Here is a 7,245-nt window from a genome sequence, read left to right on the forward strand (position 1 = left end):
CTTCCAGTGGGGCGAAAGGAGCTGCCACACAACCTTCCAGTACACCGGGCTGTCACCATAAAGCACTATCTATTTATCATCTATTAATTGTTTTTAAAGAAGATAATTAATTGACTCCCCCAACATAGTTCAGAGGCTGGTGGAGACAGTCTTCCCTTTTCTCTTATGAAGAAAGAAGCCTAGAGATGGGGGTGGTTGTTTGAACACGAGCCAGAACACGAAGCGGCGGCAGCTCATTTTCCCTTCAGACAGCCTGGCAGCTGCGCAGCGTTGCAGATCTGCTTGAGGACACCCTGCCCAGGGGGACCGGAATGTCCCCAAGCCTTCCTTGGAGTTCTGGGCTTCTAGGCTTCCTCCTGGAGTCAAGGACGGCCTGCCTCTCTCTGTGAGGTCGGGTGATGGGTGTTGTGGGGTCCAGGTGGAGCTCGTGGGGAAGCCCTGGTCTAGCATCCAGCACACTGAGCCGTGGCCTCATAATTTGCTGACCTGCAATTGAATCTATAATTATCATGCTGCATTGATTATTGGTAGGGAGGAAACATGTTAAAATTTTTTTAAATTATATAAATTATTTTCTAGACTTAAAAAAAAACGTTCTATGACTATATCTGCCTTTGTTTCTGCTTGTATGGAAATTAAATTTTGCCTTTTCCTGCAAAATTATCTTTTATAGCCTACTGGATTATGGTAATAATACTTTGTACTTTTGCAGGGCCTTTTATCCGGGCATCTCAAAGCACTTCACAAACTTTAATTAATTCTTGCAACAAGCCCCATGAGGTAGGTAAGTATTATTATCCCCATTTTACAGATAAGGAGAGCTGAGACATTGAGAGGTTAAGTAATTTGCCGAAGGCCCCAAGCAGTTAGTAGCTAAGTCTGAACAAGACCGCAGAACGCCGGTTTCAGGCCCCACTGGGCCCACTGGGGCTGCCCTGCTCCCCCCAGGGCGTGATTGGTGGGCAGACCTCAATCAATCGCAGCTCGCAGCTCGCATGTTAAGTACATGTTGCTCGGCTCACAGGCGTTATGGGGAATTATTTAGGCTGACTCACTTGTCTCGCCTCTGGGGACTGAGCCAAGGGAGGCCTATAGAAAACTTCTCAGGTTCCTGCGGTCCTGTCTCACCCAAAAACTCCCGTCTCGCTGATATCTGGGCTCGACCAGACATCTGTGCGTGAGAGCCCAGTGCTAGTGGCGTTCTCTTCCTTGCTGCTGCTGTTTTTAAAGATAAACTCTTATGGCCACTCAACGAGAGACTATATTATCCCACCTTTTTTCTTTTTTAGAGAGAGAGATTTTTGCTGCAGGGTGCTTATGCTCGCTGGAGAGACAGAGACAGAAAGCGAGAAGTCGCCTCCAGGCGGATGGCCACGCCACAATCCCTTCTCCTCCACTCTCCTCTCTGGATCTTGGGCACGCATGCACACATGGCCAGCATGAGTTTTAAGCTGCTGGATCTGGGACTCGAACTGTGGTCCACAACGTGGGAGTCCAGTGACATAGCCATTACACCGCCTGCTGGTCCCTCTTCTCCCCATCTTTCAGATGAGGAAAACAGGCTTAGAAATGACAAAGAATGACATATCCGGAGTCACAGAGTTAAAACTGGGATTTCAACCAAGTCCCGGCTCCTGGACGGTGCTCTTGTCACTCAACCTGGTGCCTGAATGCAGTGCAGGAGGGTCATGGTCCTACCCTGACCTTGCCACAGGACACTGGAAGTGGATAATGAGCTTTCCTTGCTATTCTGTCACTGGGCTCCTGGATTAATAGGGCATCCCCAGGGCCAGCAGGTGGCATGGTAGTTGGGGTGCTGGACTTTCACATGGCTGAATGCCCTTCAAGTCTCGGACCGAACATCTCGTTTTCCCACTTTCCCTCTCTCTCTTCTAGTGGATTTTAAATAAATAAATAAATAATACAATTGAACACATAATTCTTAAAAAATAGGGTATTCCCTACCAAGGCCTGGTCATGTGTCGGTTTCAGAGACGGACGTGGTTCCTCCAAAGAGACCCCTTGCACCGTGCCCAGCAGACGGGCCTCCTTGTCTGTGCCCCGCCCCTACTCCCGATCTCTCCTTCCCCAGTGGTCCCTCGCGCCCTGCAGCAAAAGTCCTTCAGTTGGGCTGAGACTGAGCCAACTCGGGGCGCTTCGTTCCCGCCCCCCCACATGATCATCGAAGCCAGACAAGCCTGGATTTGAAGTCTGTTAACGTATGGTTCATCTTGGGCAAGTTCCAACCTCTCCCTGCCTCAGTTTCTTCACCAGCGGGAAGAGCCGGCACGATGGCTGCTCCCGCTGTCGGGCCAGGGGACTGGCGGGGTTCCCCTGCCAGGACCACGTGCTTCTCTCTCTCTCTCTTTTTTATTTTGGTGACAGCGTGTGCAGACTCATGCATGAGAGCGTGCACAAGGCACCCCCCCCATGGGGGTCTCCCCACACCACAACCCCTTTTCTCAGTACTCTGGCTGCTCCAGATCCTGGACACCCTCGCACACGCTCGCCTCGCGTGTTCTCAAGCTGAACCAGGGGTCTGAACCAACGGTTGGCATGTGGCGTCCAGCCCTGCGGGGCTTCTGGGCTGCTGGCGTGCACAGTGACTGGGCCCATGCTTAGCTTTTCAGATCTTGCACTCAGGTCCTGCCTGCCAAAGTAGTGTAGTGTGGACTTAGCGTGTTCCAAGCCTCCTGGGATCCTGGTCTACACCTAACAGGGTGGGAATGACAAGCTCGGCCTCAGGGAACTGTCGTCCTCCCCGGGAGGGGCAGGCACGGTCTGGTTACCTGGCCTGGGTGCTGAGCACTAGGCACCCCAACCTGACAGAAAGCAGCCCCCTTTTCTGTTGGGTTCCGTCTTCAAACTTAAGAATGACCGCAGCAACATTTTGTAATGTATAAATAATAATAATAAAGGAAAAAGGGAATGTGGAAATTTAAGTTCTACTCGCCCCTCGCCCGCAGTCTCTGTTCTTCCCGCCCCTCCGGCCCTCTGTTTTCCGGGCTCGAGTTTAAACCTCAGTTTATGTGAAAACCCCCTGCAGGGCACATCTCGGTGTTGGCCCCGGCCCTAAAAGCTCCTCCCGACCTGCCCTTCCTTTATGGGCCTTCCCCTGCTCTGGGCAGAAGCAGGCTGGTGGCCTGGCCACCTCCCTGACCCTGGCCAGGGCCAGCCTCCCCTCAGGAGCTTCAGCTAGGATCCCAGCCAAGACGGGCTGGCAGGGCAGGGAGGGAGGGAGTCCTCAGGGGCTGTACCTGGGGCCCACAGGCTATGGTTGTGGGCTGGCACTTCCAGAGGTCCCCTAAGGACATCTTGAAGCTGGGGGTGGGGGTCTGTAATGCAGGCCTGAACACCACCTGGGGCTCAGCTCAAATGGCCCCGGATGGCCGGGCATCGGAGCCGCAGCGCCTAGGCTTCTCCGATGCGGCATGCAGGGCCACTGCACGTGAGACAGGCCCTGGGCCCCTCACTCCAGCTCTGGGCATGGCCAGGACACTGCAGACACGAGGGATGTGTCCCTGTCTGATCCCCAGCTCCCCCACCCCATCGTCTGCTGTCCCAGCTGGACTGGCCTGAGCCAGGCCCTCGGGCCCCCGCCAGCTAGTGTTCCGGACCTGCCCCGACCAAGCCCTCCCAAGTCTGGCCCCCGGGGCCTGCTTCCCCTGTTCTCTAGGCTGCCTGTCCTCCCAGACAAGCCGTTCTTATGTAGACAGTAGTAGAATAATATACGTGTTAGACGGGCCAGCCGCAGGGACTCCATGCACACACGTTGTGATCTACATGTGAGATGCATGTGTGTGACAATTCTCCTTATTAACACTGCTACGAGGCTTTGTCTGAGGCGATGAAGAAGTTCCAGAAGTACACAGAGGTGCTGGCTACGGGACTCCGAAATGTGCCACGCCCACCGCACTGTGCCCTGGAAAACGGCAAGTTCCATGCGAGGTGCATCTGACCACGCGTGCAAAGACCCTGAGCTGGAACAACCACTCTGAGGAGGCCCAGGTTTTCCTCCCTGACTCAGAGGCACCTGCACTAACACACACACGCATGCACACACGCACGCACACATGCACACACATACCACCCATCCAGGCACAGAATGTGTTCTTTCCACACATGTTGTGGGGACACTGCACACGTGCCCTGCACTGCTGGACTAGACCCGAGCCCCCACAAAGGAGGATCCTGGTTAGACGAGCAGGGTGGTCGGCAGTGCTAGTGAGGCGGGCTGGAGGGACATGGAGCCTCCGTGTGACTGGAGGACCACTGAGTTGCTCACAGCAATGCAGCCTGCCTGTCACTTTCCCCCCCCTCCTGGAGCACCCCGCAGGACCCCACTCCCAGAACTGAGAAAGATGGCTCAAGTCTAAGATTCTGTCTGGGAGTGAGTCGTCTGGGATGTTGGGTGTGGTTTTTTCCAAGAGAGATTTTTGCTATAGGGTGCGTGCACTCAGCCAAGAGGCAGAGAGAGAGAGAGAAAGTGAGAAGTCACCCCCCCCCCCAGCAGGGATGGCCATACCACAATCCCTTCTCCATTCTCCTCTTGGGATTCCGGGCACACAGGCACATGCGCCACGTGTGAGTTTCAAGCCGCCAGGTCCAGGTCTCGAACCACGGGTGGCCATGTGGGAGTTCAGTGCATTAACCACTACTCCACTGCTGGCCCCAGCTGTGTGTGTTTCACTACAGAAACACTGCCAGGAAAGGTGACTGGCTGCCTCCAGCAGTCACGAAACTGCGCCAGCTCCTGCGCTCAATAGCACACGCCTGTCCGTGAAAACTAAGCGTAAAGCAGAGCCTTAGACTCCTGAGGGCCTGCTCTTCCCGACTCAGCCGCCGCCTCTGGTACAGCTAGGTCCAGAATAGCAGGGCTGTCCTGGACTTCGCTGGTTCCTATCCACCTGTGCACACAGGCCCTTCTGGCCCCGAGACACGCCCAGCCCTGTGTCTCTCTGGGAGATCCCTGCTAGGGGTTCTCTTTCAAAGATTGCCAGGGGTGCTGAGGCCATGTGGGAGTCGGGGTTGTGCTGAGGCTGAAAGAATGCCTTAGGGGTCCTTAAGCAGCCCCTGGCACCACCACCTTGACACTCGTGGCCTGTCCGCCCACTGAGTCCACTCTCAGCCTTGGCCTCGAGGGAAGGGCTGGGGAGGGGCAGCGACAAGGAGGCCCTTTACGACTCCTCGCAGCAGACATGGGTCAGATCAGAAAGTCGGCTCCACTCTTCCAAAGTGGTAGAGTCGGGTGACGTTGGTGTTTATCCTTTCTACTGTCGCTGTCACAGGGACTTTCTAGATCTTAGGTGGTGAGAGAAGAGAGAGGGACTTCCCCCACCCTTCATTCCCACATTCAGTGTAGACATTTACTGAGCATCAGCTCCGCGCTCGCTCTCCGGGCTCTAAGGCCACTCGTCTGTCAATATCTGGGAACAGAAGATCTGGATTCCCATCTCGATGCTCCATAAAATGTTCATGGGCTTCAGTCTCCTTATCTTTGCAACATTCTTTTTCCTTTAATTGCTAGAAGGAATGTGCGCCTGCTAGACAGGGAAGCAAAAGGAGGGAGGAAGCACCCTGGGGGCCTGGTCATGCTGCAGTCCATTCCCTTCTCTCCATCTGGTCAGAACTGAGGGCACATGTGCACATGCACCAGCCACCTGAGCTGGGACTCGAACCGCAGTCGGCCCCGTGGGATCCAGCTCCCTTAACCACTAGGCTAGGGGTCCAGCCCTGAACTAGTTCTTGCTCCATGAAGCGGTGACTTGCTTAAAGACAATCAAGCCCGTGAAATCATCTTGTAAGCTGGAAAGCAGAGGTCAGTGTCAACTAGCGGAGTCAGTGCAGCAAGCGCGGTGAATGGCTCTGGGGTGCAGGTCCTTCCAGAGCATTCTTGCTGTTTTTTTGCTGACCAAATTCATACTGTCCTATGCAAATACTTGTACCTACTACCACCTCGGCACGTCCCCTCCCAGCTCCCACACAGTGGTGAACCCCGAAGAAGAACAAGTCAAGTCAAAGATAAGCTTCTCCTTAGAAAACATTAAGTTTGGGGCCGGCAGGTGGCATGGTGGTTAAGGGTGCTGAACTCCCACATGGCTGACTGCACTTTGAGTCCCGAACCTGGAGGCCTGCTTTCTCACTTTCTCTCTCTCACTCTGTCCCTCTGGTCAAATTACAACAAATAAATGAATAAATAAATAAAGTTAAATAAAATCATTTTTTAAAAAAGAAAATGTTAGGTTTGGAAATGTAGAAAATAACATGTGAGGGGTTGGCAGGTTGCGTTGGTGGCTGAGGGCACTGGACTCCCATATGGCTGACTGCGGTTCGAGTCCCGGCCTGGCTTCCTCTCTCTCTCTCTCTCTCGTAAAATTAAAAATAAATAAATAAATAAAATATGTAGCAAATGAAGAGCTTTCCTTAAAAATAAATAAATACATAAAACCCTCTGTTCTGAGTAGGTGCATGGCCACTCGGGGGCATATGGAGGCGACATTAGAGTGTGACATTGGAGCTGGACAGGTTTTTGGTTTTAGTCCACAGAGCTAGAGCAGGGCCCTCTCCCTGCTCCCCACTGGCTACGGGGGCAGAAATAGGACGAAGGGAGCATGTGACATCACTCATCAGATCCCCACAGGAAGGCCCCGCAGACCAGGGGCGACGCTCAGAGCGTGCCTCCCTGGCATCTGCTGCACGCGGCTCGCTGGGGCCGCGTGAAGCCGCGGGTTCAGGTTCAGCACCTCCATGCCCCCGCGCTGCTGTCGACCCCCAGCCCTGGACCGGAACAGCAGGACTTGAGACACTGCACGTTCAGATCTGGAGAAAGGCAGCATACCGAGAGCCCTCACAGCACACGGTCATCTCACCTCTCACTTCATGGATGGAACAGTGGGTTTGGGACAGGGACACAATTCGGCTAAAGTCACGCAACCCACACGTGCAGAGCCAGGCTAGACCTCGTCTTCCAACTCGCAGCGTGCCACCTTGCCTGACCCTGCAGACCAGGGCTGGGTGCACCTCACTTTCAAAGGGCAAGTGCCCATGTGCTGTTAGGCCGCAGGGACTGTCTCCACTGTGGGTCGGATGGCCACAAGGCCCTCTGTGTGAGTAGCCCTCGGTGATGTCACTGGGAGTTGTCCACGGGTGACTTCACGGAGGTGTGACAGTGTCACGCACACCTCCCCTTTGCTTCAAACCTGCAGCTCAGCGTCTTTCTAGACCCTTCCTGCAGGCCAGTATGTA

The sequence above is a fragment of the Tupaia chinensis genome, unplaced genomic scaffold (assembly GCF_000334495.1).
Source record: "Tupaia chinensis unplaced genomic scaffold, TupChi_1.0 Scaffold000045_1, whole genome shotgun sequence".
NCBI lineage: Eukaryota > Metazoa > Chordata > Mammalia > Scandentia > Tupaiidae > Tupaia > Tupaia belangeri.